Here is a 19259-nt window from a genome sequence, read left to right as displayed (position 1 = left end):
AAGCATTGGGCAGTTCAGCTCTCTTGCCCTCCGAAGCCCAGGTCCAGAGGTACGAACATGCCCCACAAACTCGGTTACAGTGGATGACCGTGATGTCTTCTGTGATTTGTCATCCCCCTTGCTCTCCACCACCCCAGCAGTACTGCCTTCCTTGCTGTTGCATCTCGCTTTAGATTTCATCTGCCCAGTCCACTCGAGCTGACTTCACATTGTGGGACTTCGGTAAGAACTATATATTAAAAAGTTGAATTAAATGAGTAGTGCAAAAAGAGAGAAATGTAGTGAGGGAGTGTTCAGAAATCTGATGGCAGAGGGGAAGAAGGTCTTCCCGAATCACTGAGTGTGCCATGAGGCTCTGGTAACCCCTTCCTGATGGTGGGAATTAGAAGAAGGCAAGTTCTTAATGACAATCGATGCCACCTTTTTGAGGCATCGCTCCTTGAAGATGTTCTGGATGCTGGGGAGGCTATTGCCCTTGATGGAGCTGACTGAGATAATAAATTTCTGCAGCTGATTTCAACCCCATGCAGTGGCCCTCTCCGTACCAGATGGTGATGCAGCCAGTTAGAATCCTTTCCACAGTACATCTGTAGAAGTTTGCAAACGTTTTTGATGACATATCAATTCTCTTCAAACATCTAACGCCACAATCACTATCCTGGGGAAAATCACACTCTCCTCATTGTAACATTCCCTTCCACCTATTTTTCCATCATCAGTGAACTTGGAAGCTGCAGTAAAATGTGGAATAGAGCAGGGACTTTGTTTTAGAATAGTCACATTAGGTATTCTAGCTTAGAGACATCTCGATGTCTCCCCTTCCAAGTCTGCTTTGGATCTTGTATGCTTGGTGATATGGATGCAGCTACCATTGTGAAAAACCTCTGATTTGATCATGCTGTGTTAAACAGCTTAATTAAAGCTTGTTTGCTATGCCACAGGAGGATTGGTCACATGCACAGCTATGTGTCCAGTTGAATACAAGGAGTTTCTTTTCCCATTGAGAGTTCCTTTGTATGGGAGTTGGAAGTGGTGCCAAGGACAAAAAAAACTGAGGTTATGCTATCTTTGCTGTTGAGAGGGTCCTGAAACAGCGGAAGGGATGTGAGAGCATTTTGTTTTTCTATTGAAGAGCTTTTTATTTCCAAAATTGATCGAGCAAACTGTGTCTCAGGCTGCACTTGAGGCTAAGTGGTGTCAAGGGATTTTGAAGACATGCATTTTCTGTTGCCAGGAACAGCAGAATGTGACTTGAGTAGTAGCTAATTGGAAATTATTTGTTTCTTTTTACTAATCACTTTATTACACTATTTGCTTGAACACATTAATCAGAGCAGAACCATGTTGTAATAAAGACAGTGTTTTGGCATAGTTGGCAGGATCCATTTGGAATGTGATAGGAAACAACTTTCAATGGAAGGCGACAGTATAGGATAAAGGGTAGACGAGTTTAGTTTTGTCGATCAGAGAAGGGTATAGGGTAGAACAGTGGTCCCCAACCACTGGGCCGCAAAGCATGTGCTACCAGGCCGCGAGGAAACGATATGATTTGGCGATATGAAAGGATATGAGTCAGCTGCACCTTTCCTCATTCCCTGTCACGCCCACTGTTGAACTGGAACGCGAGGAAAATATGCGCTGTGTGTTTAATATCCAAATGTTACTTAAAATGTCATGATGCTATTGACTTATAAGTGAGTTATAATTGAATTATCACTATATTCATGCAAGGAAAATATGCCCTGTGTGTTTAATATTAAATTCGTTAGATAAACCCTTTTAGAAATGAAATTGAGTGTATTAGTTACTTATAAGTGACTTATAGTTGATTTATCACCTATATTCTGGTTGTGATTAACACCCCCTCCCCGTCAGCCGGTCCGCAGTGCAAAAAAGGTGACCCCTGGGGGTAGACGAGTTCTGTCAATCAGAGAAGGGCACAGGGTAGATGAGTTTAGTTTTGTTGCCCGGTTTTCTATAAAATGTAGGTTGCCGGTAGACTGGAAGAAGTATATTCTGTTGCGAAAACAAATTTTAAAAAGTTCTTCCAAAGACTTTGACCTGTTGATGCAAAAATATGGACTGAATATTGAAATGCAATTTGAGAATGGGTGACATTTCAGAAGACATCGCAAAACAATGGACCTCTGACATTATCTTCACCTCTCTGAACTGATTGAATGGCTAAATGAGTTGCCAAAGCAGCATATAAAGACCATGAGGCATAGGAGCAGAATTAGGCCATTTATCTCATTGAGTCTGCTCCATCAATCAATTAGAGTTGATTGATTTTTCCCTCTTAACCTCATTCTCCTAATAAGCTTTGACACTCTTATCAAGAACCTATCAACATCCTCTTTAAAGATACCCAAAGACTTGGCCTCCACAGCTGTCTTTGGCAACAATTTCCACAGATTTTTACCACCCCCGGCTAAAGAAATTGCTCTTCACCTTTGTTCCAATGGGACGCCTTTCTAGTCTGAGGCTGTGCCTTCCTGTCATAAACTCTTCCACTACTGGAAGCATCCTCTCCACGCCCACTCTTCAAAACTGCGGCAAAATGTAGATACCAACACACATTCAGAAGGGGTGGTTGGCAGTTTTACACCTGTGATGGTTAATCTTAGAAATGGACCATTAGTGAAAGGGGTCCTCTCCCAATGGCTGCTGTGTGCACGTTGAATCTTCAAATTGCAAGAGGAATGATAAATAGTGACAACAGAAGAACAATTAGTTTACAAAGGGGAAAAGAGTGGCCGTGTTACCTAAGGAAGTCCCCAACAAAAGTGAATGGTCGTGTGAAGCTATTACAGCTTAGGGCATCAAAGCTTGGAGTTCAACTCCAGCATGCTCTGTAACAATCTTGTATATCCTTCCCGTGAATGTGTGGACTTCCTGCGGGTGCTCCAGTTTCCTCCCACAGTCCAAAGACAAACCGGTTAGTGGGTTAATTGGTCATTGAAAGTTGTCCTATGTTTAAGCTAGGGTTAAATAGGTGAGTTGCTGGGTGGGACAGCTTGATGGGCCAGAAGAGCCTGTTTTACACAATGTCTCTGAACAAAAATCACACAAAAGTGAAGTGGAATGAGTGAGATGTAATGGTCTTTGTAAACTGTGCTGTGATTAGGTTAGGGTTAAATGGGTAGGTTGCTGAGTAGCATGGTTTGAAGGGTCACAGGGGCCTGACCCACGCTGTCTCTCCAGATAAATAAAATAAAATTGGAGAAGGAAATGCTTATGGGCATTACTAAGAGCTAAAGTAATTCTGTATCAATAGTGAGAAGGTGAAGAAACAATAATGAAATCTTGTCAGCAGGGCACAAGACATAATTGACATCTGATTTTTCTGTTCAGTAATACCTAGTCATACTTATTAAGTTCTCATTCTGAAGAAGAGATGCAATTTAGTTGTGTGCTTAAGAATGTGCAGTACAAGGGACTATGGGACTACTAAGTAGAAAGTAAATATCAAAGGTTGGAATATAATATGATGGGGAAGACAGCAAGAACTTTATAATTGGTTTTGAATAGTTATACATTCTACTTAGTTTCTCAACAATTTGCGATATGTGCAACAAATTGAAAACCTCTAGTGTAATGGTTAATATGTTAAACAGCTTAATTAAAGCTTGTTCCTGTGATCCGTCATGTAGTAGGGGAGGAAGTTGCTCCTTCATGTTTACAGGAGGAGGTTTTGCCGTTGATAGTACTTCATTGGACTGGTGTTCGAAGTTGTTCCAAGGGCCACAATAGCAGAATGTGACTGTACAAAACACCAGAGGAACTCAGCAGGTCAGGCAGCATCTATGGAAATGAATAAACAGTCAACATTTTGGACTGAGACCCTTCATCAGGACTGGAAAGGAAGGGGGAAGATGCCCCAATGTCAGCTGTTTCTTTATTTCCATAGATGCTGCCTGATCTGCCGAGTTCCTCCAGCGTTTTGTGTATGAGGCTCTGGATTTCCAGCATCTTGTGTTTAGAATGTGACAGTGGACTGTTTACTTGAACAGTGTACATACACATAGAAACATAGAAATCTGCAGCACATTACAGGCTCTTCAGCCCACATGTTGTGTAAACCTCTTGTTATTAATTGTGTAACAAATCAATTTCTGGAACATGGATCAGAATAATATTGTGATTTAATCCTACCTTCTGCAAAAGAAACCTTGCATTTTTGTTCCCTCCTGCAGGTCAATAATTGAAGGCCAGGAATCTATCTCTGGGGTACTCCACTAACCATATGCTGCCAATCTGAAAAGGATCAATTTTATTCCAAATATTATGTAACAGCCGGGTTTAATTCTTCTCTGAACTGTTTCCAGTGCATTAATGCCACTCCTTGAATGGGAGATCAATATTGTACCAAGTACTCCAGATATGGTTTTGTCAGTGTCCTCTATAACATTCTCCTATTTTGTATTTCAGCAAATAATAAATCATCTGATTTCTATCCTAACTACTGACTGTTGCTGCATGGAGGCCTTTTGGAAAACTTATACCCGGACATTTAGATCCCTCTGCATTTCAGAGTTCTCAATGAATCACTGCTTAGATAATATACCTCTCTAATTTTCCTTATCTTCCGAACACCTTGAAGTAAAGACCAATATTCTATAGCCTTTTAAATTTTATGTTTGTTGTGATTCCTGTTCTTGGCTGCCTTGAAATTTTCTTTCTAAAGGCTGTTTTTAAAAAAACCTGTGATGTATCTCTCTGCTTCTCAGAAGGTTTCCCAGTGGATCAGCTATTAATCCGCGATGTAAAGCAGTCTGTGCACAGTCTTTCATAAGCTTTTTTTGCCTTGACTATATTTCCATTCACTCTTTGGAATGTAATGATGAAGATAGAGTAAAGATGTAGGCCAGGTGTGACGCAGTTGAAATAGAGAGTAGGATCTTATGGTGATATTTCCTGTTCTCACTTCTGTTGTAGTCCTGTCACCGATACAGTGGGTGCACTGGCATCTCCGCCGAGATGCTAACACCATGCGTGAGATGCATCTCGCAGCTCGGACATCCGAGAACGGTCCACTGAATGAAGGAGCTGCATAAACCAGTTCAGTCACCCATTCTGCCTGGAAGGAGTTTCTATGTTCTCCTGTGACCACGTGGGTTTCCTCCAGGTACTCTGGTTTCCTCCCACAGTCCAAGACGTACCGGTTGATAGGTTAGTTTGTCATTGCAATTGGCCTGTGATTAGGCTAAGATTAAATCGGGGGATTGCTGGGCAGCAGGGCTTGAATGGGCAGAAGGGCCTATTCTGTGCTGTATCTCAATAAATAAATAAAAATGCATTTAATATTCGACCAGCTTTCCAGACTGGTGTGTCACTGCATTAGTGAGTTTTTCTCTGCTTCTTCTCGGTAGTAAAAGGTGACATTTCTAACTACAACAGCAAAACTGCATAATTAATCAGCTGCAAGTCCTATTGCTGTATCCTTGCTGGATTTTAATGGATTTGACCTGCATCTGGGCAATTATTATAGAGAAAATTTTAAAAAGTACTAGCAATGGTTAATTGGAAGGACAGATAATGTGTTGAAAATGCAAAGTAGTTTCTATCTGAGTCACATCTGTCAAATTAAATCATTTATTAAAATGATCCCTTTGTAAACTGTTTGAGTTACAGAACAGTCCTTTGAGTTTGGTCAGTCTTAATCTGAGGCTTTTCAAGCAGATGTGGTTCATCGGCCGTGGTTGGCAGCTCATCGAGAAGGAAAACTCTCATCTCAAACCTTCGCTGCCTTGTGGCTATACCCACTCATGGGGAAGGCCTGAGGGAAAGATCTGGAGTGAGTCCCTAAGGCAGTTCTATGTTGAGTTCAATGCTGACTGGCAACTCCTGCGACACCACCAGTGCCAAACTGTATTGGTCTCTGCCGTTCCTTTGGGTTCATCAGGTACGTGGAGAGGGAGAGCTTGCTACATGGGCAACAGCTTGCTCTCCATATCGCACTGCCCTGGCTTGAGTATTTAGGCAGCTAGGATGCGACACCCGTGGTTGATTCTGGCAGAAAGAGGGCTCTCAGTCTGATGCTTGCTTGCCTCCCTGTGGACTTTTCTTGAGTTCAGCTGTAGTTCAATAGATAGACTGTGGAACCGTCATTGGTCAAGAACAGGCCATGAAGCCTAAGGTAACTGCTGACATGAAAAGGCATGCAGATCTCTCTGAGGGTTGTCCTGCAAGCTGGTCTCAGAACACCAGTGGGCCAGGGTAAGGTCCTGACTCTTCCCCAGGAACATCAAATGGTAAATGTGCCTGGGAAATCGGACAGAAATAATCGGATCAACCATAGTTTCTACATTGCAGATGCAAATAGCTGACCTGTCTGTATTCTTAATCTATGCCAAATGTGGCTATTTTAGAAAGATACTGGAAAGAGTTAAGTGCTTTCTGAAGATGAAGTACTGTGGTCACAGATAGTAATTCAAGAGGAGATGCTGAAGAGACCAAATCTGTGGAGGGAGAAAAAAGCATTTGCAAATAAAATGATGCACTAACAGCAGTCAAACAAGAAGAATATTCCAAATAAAAAAGAGAAATAAAGTGTTATTTTGGATTTCCAGCATCTGGAGTTTTTTGATTTTTAGAATAACGTTCACTAGATCCAAAAGCTACTATCCCTTTAATGATAAACGATTTTGCACAGGAAGTATTTCTGATTATATATCCTTACCTTTGTATTCTTTAAACATAATAATATAACACTCTCCTGGTCAGTCTCTCACTTTTCTTGAAGAATACAACTTGCATACTAACCTGCAGTGAATCCCACTTGCCCATTACCTGTTCTCACAGGTGTCACTTTAGCTTCTTTGCAGCACATCTCCAGTCAGTGCATTTTCATCCTTGTGTTTAAAATATCTCCATAGTTTCATCCCTCCCCATCTCCAAACTTTCCCAGCTCACTACACAACTCTATATCTCATTAGAAGTTTGAGGATACTTGGTGTGTCACCAAAGACACTTGCGGATTTCTACAGATCTATCATGGGGAGTATTCTGACTGACTGCATCACCATCTGGGATGGTGGGGCAGGACTGGAAGAATGCTGCAGGAAGTTGTACACTCAGCCAGCTCTATCATGGCCACTAGCTTCCGCAGCACTGAGGACACCTTCAAGAAGTGATGTCTCAAAAAGTTGGCACCCATCATTACGGACCCCCGTCACCCAGGACGCGCCCTCTCATTGCTACCATCGAGGAGGTGGTATAGGAGCCTGAAGAAACACACTCCACACTTGAGGAACAGCTTTGTCACCTCTGCCGTCAGATTTCTGAATGGACAACGAACCCATAAATATTACCTCACTATTTTTCCACTCTGTCCACACTACTTATTTAATTTATTTTCATATACTTATTGTAATTTATAGTTTTTTTATTACTATGTCCTGTAACATACTGCTGCATCAAAACAACATACATTTCACAAGAGCAAACAAGAGGAAATCTGCAGATGCTGGAAATTCAAGCAACACACACAAAATGCTGGTGGAACACAGCAGGCCAGGCAGCATCTATAGGGAGAAGAACTGTCGACATTTCAGGCCAACACCCTTCAGGAGTCCTGACGAAGGGTCTCGGCCTGAAACGTCGACAGCGCTTCTCCTATAGATGCTGCCTGGCCTGCTGTGTTCCACCAGCATTTTGTGTGTGTTGTATACATTTCACAACATACTCCAGTGATATTAAACCTGATTCTGATTCTGATTCTAGTTCTGACCTCTTGCACTTTGATTTTCATTACGGCCCCATTGCTGGTTGTGCCTTCAGCTGACTGGGCCCTGAGCTCTGCAATTCTCTCTCTAAGTCTCTTGCTCTTCTCCATTGGAATGATTCCAGTGAATAATGAAGATCACCCAAACCTGTCAAGTATCGCCCTATCAGGCAGGGTGGGTGTAGTTTGTTAATATGGCCACAACGACATTAAAGGTTAGATTTATTTGTCACGTACATCAAAACGTAATGAGAAATGTACCGTTTGCATCAAGGCAGCCCGCAAGTGTCGCCCTGTTTCTGGCACCAAAGTAGCATGCCCCCAACATTCTTACCCTAACTTGTACGTAAGGTGGGAAGAAAGCAGAGTAGGCAGAGGATTAGACTTCCTGTAGTCATGGTGAGAACGTACAAGCTCCTTACAGAGAGCACTGGGAATTGAACTCTGGCGCCAAATACCCACAGCTTACTAACCCTAACTTGTACACCTTTGGAATGCGAGAGGAAACCGGAGCACCTGCTGGAAACCTGTGTGGTCATGGAGAGAACGTACAACTGCTGGCAGATGGCGGTGGGAAGTCAACTCCAATCTTATAGCTGGCAGTGTAAAGCAGTGTAAAACCAGTCACTTCGGGCAGATGGGGCTCGTCAGCCGTGTTTGGTAGCTCATCTAGGAGAAGGAAAACTCTGATCTCAAACCTCTGCTGCCTTGCAGCTATACCCACTCATGGAGAAGGCTTCAGGAGTAAACCCCAGAGGATAAATCCAGAGCTGGAGTCCCTAAAGCAGTCTCACATTGAGTTCAATGCTGACTGGCATCTCCTGCGACACTGCGGGTGCCGAGTTGTATCGGTCTCTGCCATTCTTTTGGATTCATCTTTGTGGAGAGGGCACTTGCTGAAGGGCAATAGCTTGCTCTCCATATTGTACTGCCTGGCTTGTGTAGCATATCACATAGACAGCTATGACGCAATATCCATGGATGACCTTGATCAACCCAGGGCCTTATAGTTTTAAAACACGTTTGTTAAAATTTTTCTTGTGTTTTGGGTCATCTATAATGTGCTGTAAGTGAGGAAGAGGTTTATATTTTTCCAAGCTATGGGGTTTCTCTAGAAAATTTCTGTTGTAGAATACTGTTTTGCAATTGAGATACATAAAACCTAGCACCTACTACTTAATGAAATCAAATCTAAACAAGTAGCAGAATTCCAATCCCAGTGTACTTTGATGTAGGTATAGGTCGAGTACACTTACTTTATCCGAAGTTCCAAAATCTGGATTTTTTTTTGAGCGCTGACATGATGTCACGTGTGGAAAATTTCAGAAGATGCCGGGAAGGTTTCCAGGCAATGCCCAGGACTCTGCGCATCGCTGACACTTCTGAGAAGTGATCTCACATCTGTAATGAACAGAAGTTAATGAGAAATGGAAAAACGTTGCATAAGGTGGAAAATGAAGATCTTGATGGTGCATTGAAAGAGTGGATTTGTCAGCGTCAGAGTGAGCATATGCCACTTAACAGTATGCTGATCATGAAACAAACAAAGATCTATCACGAGGAACTGAAAATTGAAGGTAATTGTGAATATTCAGCAGGCTGTTTCCAGAAATTTAAGAAAAAGCACGGCATTACATTTTTAAAGATCATGAGGCAGCAGAGGAGTTCATTGAGTTTGCGAAGGTCATTGCTGACGAAAACCTAACACAGGAACAAGTCCCTGATGGTGATCGTTTTTGCACCTTACATAAAACTTAGGAAAAGTAAAATACCAATACAGTGTACTGTAACCTTTCAATCAAAACCTGGTATCATAGGTGGAGACTGGAAGCCTGCAGTAGTTTGCTGTTGTTCAACGGTTGATTCGGGTATTCTCCCGTTGCTGCTTTTGTAACCCTGCACACATTATAGTTTCATTATATTAATGTTTCTTAAGCACATATGTGTGATGAGCAAGTGTAAGACAATCTCTGCTTACCAGTAGCACATTAGTCCAGAGTCAGAAATGATGGCCATCCCAAGCTCTCTCATACTTTATTCCAAAATCCTAAACGCTTCCAGCCGTAGGCATTTTGGATAAAGAATACACAACCTGTATGAAGTTTTTAGAAATGGACTTCTCAGCAACAATGGAGAGCAATCAATTCAAGAGTAAAAGATAGTGTAAATCCCACACGATTTACAGTATATAAAGAAGATATTGGGTTGGAGAATCATTTCATGACAAAGTTAAGCACACCATTTAATAATGGATGCAACTGGGAGTTAAGGTCAACTAATGAAGCAAATACAATTTTTTTTTCAATTTGACTTGGAGATGAAAACTTGGAAAAAACAATCTGTAACTCTCCTAAGTACCTAGTATTCTAAAGACAAATTGATTAAATTTCAGCCTGTTACTCACTTCCAGGCACCTATTAAGCTCTGTGTAAGTCATCAAACCCCATGATTAGATTCTGTCCTGTGACACTCTCCTAGGTATTTGTTATTCTGTACAAACTATCTAAACTGTCCTGATTAAATTCTAGCCCGTAATCACCCTAGGGCATCCTATATATAAACTGTCTCATTCTGTCAATTGGATTCTAACATGTAATACCCTCCTGAGAATAAACTATTCACAGTCCTTTGTTGCTTTGAACCCAGTGGGGATATGTTAATAATCTCTAATTTATTCCATTGGACACAGTCTACTGCCTGGATCTTAACATACTAACCTCTCCATAAGACACAGGAATAAAATTAGATCATTTGCCCCCCTTTGTGTCTGTTCTGCCAATCATTCCCTCCAAATCGCATTCTTCTGCCTTCTCCCCAAACTTTTGTCAGCCTGTTAATCAAGAACATACCTCTGCTCTAAATATATGCAATGACTTGGCCTCCACTGCTGTCTGTTCTAATGAATCCCATAAAATTCACCACCCTCTGGCTAAAGAAATTCCTATTTTTTTATTTTCGAATGTGAGCAGTTTTGGGCTCTTTATCTAAGAAGGAATCTACTGACATTGGAGAGGGTTCAAAGGAGGTTCATGAAAATGATTCCGGGATTGAAAGGCTTGTCGTATGAGGACCGTTCGATGGCTCTGGGCCTGTACTCACTGGAATTCAGAAGAATGAAGGGTGACCTCATTGAAACCTATCAAATGGTGAAAGGCCTTGATTGTGTTTGTGGAGAGGATGTTTCCAGTGGTAGGAGAGTCTAAGACCAGAGGACACAGCCTCAAAATAGAGAGACATCCTTTTAGAACAGAGCTGAGGAGGAATTTTTTTAGCCAGAGAGTGGTGAATATGTGGAATTCACTACCACAGGTAGCAGTGGAGGACAAAAAATTGGATGTATTTAAGCTGGTGGTTGATAGATTCTTGATTAGTCAGGGCTTGACGGGATACGGGGAGATTGGGGCAGAGAGGGAAAATGGATCAGCCATGATGAAATGTCAGAGCAGACTCGATGGGCCAAATGGCCTAATTCTGCACCTATATCTATGGTCTTATGTCATTTTATTCTGAGGCTGTGTCCTCTGCTCCTAGATTTTCCCACTACTGCATCTTTATAGGTGTGCAGAGTGATCCAAGGTGACACCTTGCATTCAATTTCTTCCACAGTCTTGCCTCTCCTTATCTTTAATTTCCCTCAGCCTGTGACTGCATGAGATCTCTGCGACTGTCCAGTCAGACCTGCTTTTCCCTCCCATTTATACCTTTAGTTACCTGGTCCCTGACATCTGAAATTTCCTCCCCAATATCTCTGTCTTTGTGTTTCTATGACTCTTTCATTTAAAAAAATCTATCTTTCTGTCACATCTTTTTATCTTTTACTATCTCATTTGCTAAACGTATGACATTTGACTAATGTTCCTGTAAAAATGCCTTATCTTACTGGAAATGCAAACTGTTGTGGAGACTCTTCAGTTAGTGCTGTACTGTCGGAAGAGCTACTTGTCTGCTGTTTTTCCAACACACTGAAGAGCAACAAGGCGTTCAATGCTCTTTTGATTACTTGCCTCTCCTTTAAAAACTACAAGATGCTGAGTGTTGTACAATTACATTTTCTGATTATGTATCGATCGGCCCTCCTTTCCCAGGAGTAAACTGACACATGCCTGATTCGGAAACGCGGATTATTTCGGGAGTAGTCAACTTTGGGATTTGGGTGTGGAAGTTGGGATGCTGGAGATCAGTAATGTGTGTGACGGGTCAAAGATCAAGAGCAGATGGTCTTCAATCAGGAAAGGGATGAGGGGTGGGAAATATGGCAAATTGGGGTTGAATGTCAGGATTAGGTTTAATATCACTGGCATAATTTGTGGTGTTTGCGGCAGCAGTACCATGAAATACATAATAACTGTATAAATATGTGTGTATGAAGAAAAATATTCTGTGGAAGTGTTCATGATTCATTGTCCAATCTGATGACGCAGGAGAACAAGCTGTTACTGAAACGTTGAGTGTGTAAATTACAGCGAGAAACAGTTGTTCGTCCTGTTCAATGGCAGGAAACTTGTGCAGGGCAGTTTTTAAAGTGGAGTTGCTCCATCCTGGGCACTAGCCTCCACAGCATCCAGGACATCCTCAAGAAGTGATGCCTCAAAAAGGACCCCCATCACCCAGGAGACATCCTCTTCACATTGCTACCATCAGGGAGGAGGCACAGGAGCCTGAAGCCACACACTCAGTGATTCAGGAACAGCTTCTTCCCCTCTACCATCAGGGAGGAGGTACAGGAGCCTGAAGACACACACTCAACGATTCAGGAACAGCTTCTTCCCCTCTGCCATCAGATTTCTGAATGGACATTGAACCCATGAACACTACCTTGACCTTTTTGTCTTTTTGCACTATTATTTATTTTAAGTTTAATATATATATATACTTAGGGTAATTTATAGTTTTATTACGTATAGCAATGTACTGCTGCAGCAGAGTAACCATTTTCACAAGGTAGATCAGTCAGGTTAAACCTGATGCAGATTCTGGTGGGGCGGGTGGTTGGGTGGAGGAGGGAAGAGAATGTATTCATATGTATTAATACAAAAAAAAAGAAAGTTTCACCCATGAAACTTTTGTAAAATTCTTTCCTGTCCTGCATTCTTTTCCCAACTTATCAGCCGTTAATCATTTGAACATCTAAGAGAAATTTGGATAGGTACATCAATGGGAGGGGTATGGAGGTCTATGGTCCATGTGCAGGTTGATGGGACAAAGCAGAATAATAGTTCAGCATGGACTAGATGGGCTGAAGGGCCTGGGTCCATGCTGTAGTATTCTATGATTACTATAGAGTTCAGTTGGGACTTGAATTTAGTGACAATGAAATCCTGTATGCATCTCAGGTGGTAAAGAGAGGGCATATAGGAGTGAGATATGCCAACTAGTGGAATGGTGCCACAGCAACAACATGGCACTCAACATCAGTAAGATGAAAGAGCTGATTGTGGACTTCAGGAAGGGTAAGACGAAGGAACATCTACCAATCCTCATAGAGGGATCAGAAGTAGAGAGCGTGAGCAGCTCCAAGTTCCTGGATGTCAAGATCTCTGAGGATCTAACCTGGTCCCAAAACATTGATGTATTTATAAAGAAGGCAAGACAGCAGCCATACTTTGTTAGAAGTTTGAAGAGATTTGGCATGTCAACAAATACACTCAAAAACATCTATAGTTGTACCATGGAGAGCATTCTGACAGGCTGCATCACCGTCTGGTATGGAGGGGCTACTGCACAAGACCGAAAGAAGCTGCAGAAGGTTGTAAATCTAGTCAGCTCCATCTTGGGTACCAGCCTACAAAGAACCCAGGACATCTTTAGGGAGCAGTGTCTCAGAAAGGCAGCGTCGATTATTAAGGACCTCCAGCACCCTGGGCATGGCCTTTTCTCACATCAGGTAGGAGATATGGAGGCCTGTAGGCACACACTCAGTGATTCATGAACAGCGTCTTCCCCTCTGCCATCTGATTCCTAAATGGGCATTGAATCTTTAGACACTACCTTGCTTTTTTTTTAGTATACAGTAATTTCTGTGTGTTTTAAAATCTATTCAATATACGTAATTTATTTGTTGTTTATTGATTATTATTATTATTATTATTTTATTTATTTATTTTTTTTCTCTCTGCTAGATTATGTATTGCATTGAACTGCTGCTGCTAAGTTAACAAATTTCACATCACATGACAGTGTAATAAACCTGATTCTGATGAACCTAGGAGCATTGGACAAATGTACAGGAGCAAATCAAATAACATTCCTTACTTCAGAGTTGGCACAGGCAGAGAGGGATGTAGCTGATGGTCTTATAAAAAAGATACATGATTCTACTATTGAATTGTTCAAAGCAAATTTAGTATCAAAGTACATATATGCCACCATATACAACACTGAGATTCATTTTCCTGTGGTCATACTCAATAAATCCATAGAGGAATAACTGTAACAGAATCAATGAAAGATCGCCCAACAAGACATTCAACCAGACTGCTGGGGGCAACAATGCGCAATTACAAAAAGAAAGGAATAATAATAATAACAAAAGATAAATAAACAATAAATATCAAGAACACGTTACGGAAATTCCTTGAAAGTGAGTCCATTGGTTGTGCAAACATTGCAATGATGGGTCAAGTGAAGTTGAGCGAAGTTATCTGCATTGGTTCAGGAGACTGATGGTTGAGGGGCAATAACTGTTCCTAAACCTGGTGGTGTGAGTCTTGAGGCTCCTGTACCTCCTTCCTAATGGAAGCAGCAAGAAAAGAGAGTTTGAGGCATACTCAGTGCATTTTCCTAGTATAAACTGAAATACAAAGCCACTGTTCAGGAGGGGAGGCTTCTCCCCACTCCCCCCACAATTCCCTTGGTGGAAGGAAAGACAGAGGCAAAGAATTTCTCTGATCAGGAGCAGTCAGGAACCATTAAACAAGACAGAGGATTGTATATGTTCCAGCTGAATAAATGAGAAAAGAACTTCAGTCACCTGTTCTGCAATCTTCTGCTCCTGGGGCCGAATATCTGAACTTCCTTTTCCACCTGAAAAACCACCTTACAATTCCTATTACGTATCTTTCCTTTCACCCTGAACTCCTCCTCCTCTCTTTGGTCTACAGGGACATGCTAGGAACAATAACAGCATTACCTTAAACAGCCTCTTGTAATTCTACCTCTGGAACAAAGCAGGAGGATGCCATGGTTCAGTCCGTTTCGTCCACATGCCGGTTCACAATCCGGTCCATTACTCCTTATTCCAGGTTTTCCGGTTTCCCTTGTTCTGTTGGGTGCTCTAATTGAGGCACCTGATGCTCATTTTGTGCTGGCTACATAAACAGCTCCTGGGTTCAGCTTCATTTGTGGGAGTTGCAGGAAGTATGGGATACAGAGAGAGATGATGAGAATTAATCTGAGGGAATTGGGGGTGCAGGAATTCACATTAAAAGGGTTGCTGGGCATGGGTGAGAGAACACAGGTCAGGGTATTTTTAGCTTTCTTAAGGGGCACAGGGGTTTTTTATAGGATATGATGGATAAACAGAAATAGGGTACTAGGATGGGGAAGATAAGGTGTAGGTTAGGGTATGTGTATGTGTGCGATTGGGTGAAGGGATTTAGAATGTGAGTCCATTGCTTACTCTGGAACAGAAGGAGGTGGTAATGCACCATTAAGCTGGGTCCCAACTGCCGTAAAACAAGATCGAGGGAGAGAGAGCTTCATTTGTGGACTGCTCCCTTCTCTTCACCACCATCCTGAAGCTGTGCTTGTATTGTTGACAAGCTCTACTGCCAGAGGAAGACTGAAGCCTTGCTGTGTCTAGATAAGGAACTGCTTACTGTTGTTTGGAACTGTCTCTGTGTCTATGCCTTCACTAGGTAAGTTTGGCTGTTTGGTGTTACTTTGTGTTGGGAACTTTCTCTGGGAACAGTCTCTGTGTCCATGCCTTTGGTAGGTAGGTCTGGCCTACCTTGTATTAGGAACTATCTCCCTATGTTCTATGTAGAGCCCTGGCCCCATGTCCTGTTCCTAAGGAGAGGTCCTGGCTCTGTGCTCTGTGTTCCTGGTCTGTTCTCTCAGGACTGCAGCTCTGTGTTCCTGTCCTTTTCCCACAGGACTGAGTCAAGGCTTTGGGTTCTTGCCCTGTCCATGTGCCTTGTTCTGTGCAGAAGTTCCATGTCTAGTCCTGAGCCAAGCCTTGAAGAACCCAAGCCATGTCCAGTCCTGTAGCCATGTCATGTCCTCGCCTGGTTCTGGGTTCTGGGGTCTGAGCCTGAGTCAAGACCCAGGTTCTGAGTTCTTGTCCAGTCTCTGGCTTGGAGTCCAAGCCCAGGCTCCTAGTTTCTAGTTCCTTGTCCCAAGTCTGTGTTCCTGTCCCAGCTCCTAGTCTGTGTCCTGTTCTGTCCCTAACTCTAGTCCAGTCCAGTTCCCAGTACTTCAGTGTCTGTGTCTTGCATTTGGTTCTGCTCTCAGTGCCCACCTTATGACAGGAATACAGATGTCTGCTGTTTTGCCTTTTTCAGTGGTCAATGATACCCACATACTTGAGTCTTGCATGTTACTATTTTATCAATTACCACACAATCCTAAAGAAAATGGAGAGAATTTTAGCAGCCAGCAAAGCATGATGTGAAAATTGATAAAGGCCATAAGATGTAGGAGCAGAATTAGGCTGTTTGGCCATCAAATTTGCTTTGCTATTTCATCATATTTGATCCATTTTCCTTCCCAGCCCCAGTCTCCTGCCTTCTCCCTGTATTCCTTCATGCCCTGACTAATCACGAATCTGTCAACCTCTGCCTTAAATATACCCAATGACTTGGCCTCCACAATCGCTTGTGGCATTGAATTCTACAGATTTAGCACTCTGGTGAAAGAAATACCTTCTTGTTTCTGTTCTAAAGGACTGTGCCCTCTGGTCTTAGACTTGTATATGGTGACATATGTACTTTTATCATAAATTTACCTTGAACTTTGAGCATCCTCTCCACATCCACTCCAGCTAGGCCTTTCAGTGATGGTTCAGTCAGTACTAATGGTGCTTAGTTCAGGACAAAGTTCTGGAGTTCTGGAGATCTGTCGATCCATTTCAAATGCTTTTTGGTTGATTCATACAAACAGCTCAACACTGAAGTGATTCCACAACTTATGGACTCACTTTCCAGTTCTCCACAGCTCATGCTGTCAGTTTTATTTATTTGTTAATCGATCAATTGATTGATATTTGGTTTTTTAATATTTGAACAGTTTGTTTCCTTTTGCACAGTTTGTCCATCTTTGTGTAGATTTTCATTGATTCTATTGTATTTCTTTGTTCCTTGTGATTGCCTGAAAGAAAATGAGTCTCAGGGTTTTATATACTGACATCTCTGTACTTCGTTAATAAATTTACTTTGAACTTGGAAGATGTGGCTATTGTGTCTAGCATTTACTGCTATTGCTAATGCCCTTGAAAATGAACTACCTTTCTCCGTGTGTTGCAGATACTCAAAGTAAACTTGTTATCAAAGTACGTGTATGTCACCGTATGGAATCGGAGATTCATTTTCTAGTGTTCATGCTCGGCAATTCTGTAGAACAGAATATCAAATATAACTGGACCAGTGAAAGATCAACCAGAGTGCAGAAGACAACAAACTGTGCAAATGCAAATAAAAATAGATAGCAATTAATACCAAGAACATGAGATAAATACTGCTTTAAGTGAGATTATTGGTTGTAGGAACATTTCAATGATGTGGAAATTGTGTAGTTGTATCCTTTTATTCAAGATCCTGATGATTGAGGAGTAGTAACTGTTCTTGAACCTGCTGGCGTGAGTCCTGAGGATCTTGTACCTTCAATCTGAACTCAACACTGAAGTGAGCACTGACCCAGTCCTACCTCATGCTGTGTGGTAGAACCTGATCTGTGTTGGTAACAGGGTGGCCAATGTATTGCCAGGCTACTTGGGAGTAGAGGTCCTATCTGTCTAGATCCCTTCTGCTTGGTGATGAAGATGGAACTACGTATACCTGTCTGGACATGCCCCCTGCTGACTGCTCCTGTGGCTCCTCCCACAGACCCCTGTATAAAGGTGATTGGAGGCACTGCTCCTCCCTCAGTCTCCAGGATGTTGTGTGGTGGTCTCTTGCAGCCTATCTCTCGCCTCTCGTCTCCCAGAGTTATTGATGGTGCATCAGTAACACAAGGTGGTGTTTGAAGTGGGAGACCTAAACTATTGTCAAAGAAACCTTGGCAAGCTATTGCTGTGCAGTGCTGAGGGTTTTGCATTGCTGTCTTTCCAGCTACTTTTATCTTTCTTCCTAGAAGGAAAACTCTTACAATCACATTTTCCTCCCCTTCAATCTTACCTGACCAACTTCCCATTGATGCCCCAGAGCACTATCTAGCCCCTTTGGAACCTCCTTTCTTTATATTATAAACTGAACCCAGAGGCAACAGAACCTCTGCTATTAGCCTGTCAGTTTACCACTCTGTAAACACAACAGAAGAGTTTACCCAGGGGCCAATGAATCACTGTTCCTTAAATAAATCATGTTACAGTTATGCACTATATAGATCCAACCACTACAGCGATGTGCACATATACTGTTCATCCAACCCAATCTATGCACATTAATGAGACACTTTTATAATTCAAATATTTTTAGAGACCTTTCAATCAATAGACAATAGGTGCAGAAGTAGACCATTCAGCCCTTTGAGCCTGCACTGCCATTTTGAGATCATGGCTGATTATCTACTATCAATACCCGGTTCCTGCCTTGTCCCCATATCCCTTGATTCCCCTATCCATAAGATACCTATCTAGCTCCTTCTTGAAAGCATCCAGAGAATTGGCCTCCACTACCTTCCAAGGCAGTGCATTCCAGACCCCCACAACTCTCTGGGAGAAGAAGCTTTTCCTTAACTCTGTCCTAAATGACCTACCCCTTATTCTCAAACCATGCCCTCTGGTACTGGACTCTCCCAGCATCTGGGACATATTTCCTGCCTCTATCTTGTCCAATCCCTTAATAATCTTATGTTTCAATCAGATCCCCTCTCAATCTCCTTAATTCCAGCGTGTACAAGCCCAGTCTCTCTAACCTCTCTGCATAAGACAGTCCAGACATCCCAGGAATTAACCTCGTGAATCTACGCTGCACTTCCTCTACAGCCAGGATGTCCTTCCTTAACCCTGGAGACCAAAACTGTACACAATACTCCAGGTGTGGTCTCACCAGGGCTCTGTACAAATGCAAGAGGATTTCCTTGCTCTTGTACTCAATTCCCTTTGCAATAAAGGCCAACATTCCATTAGCCTTCTTTACTGCCTGCTGCACTTGCTCATTCACCTTCAGTGACTGATGAACAAGGACTCCTAGATTTTGTATTTCTCCCTTACCTAACTCTACACCGTTCAGATAATCTGCCTTCCTGTTCTTACTCTCAGAGTGGATAACCTCACACTTATTCACATTAAACGTAATCTGCCAAGTATCTGCCCACTCACCCAGCCTATCCAAGTCACCCTGAATTCTCCTAACATCCTCATCACATGTCACACTGC

Source organism: Hemitrygon akajei, chromosome 32, assembly GCF_048418815.1.
Source record: "Hemitrygon akajei chromosome 32, sHemAka1.3, whole genome shotgun sequence".
Taxonomy (NCBI): domain Eukaryota; kingdom Metazoa; phylum Chordata; class Chondrichthyes; order Myliobatiformes; family Dasyatidae; genus Hemitrygon; species Hemitrygon akajei.
Note: the sequence above shows the minus strand (reverse complement) of the source record.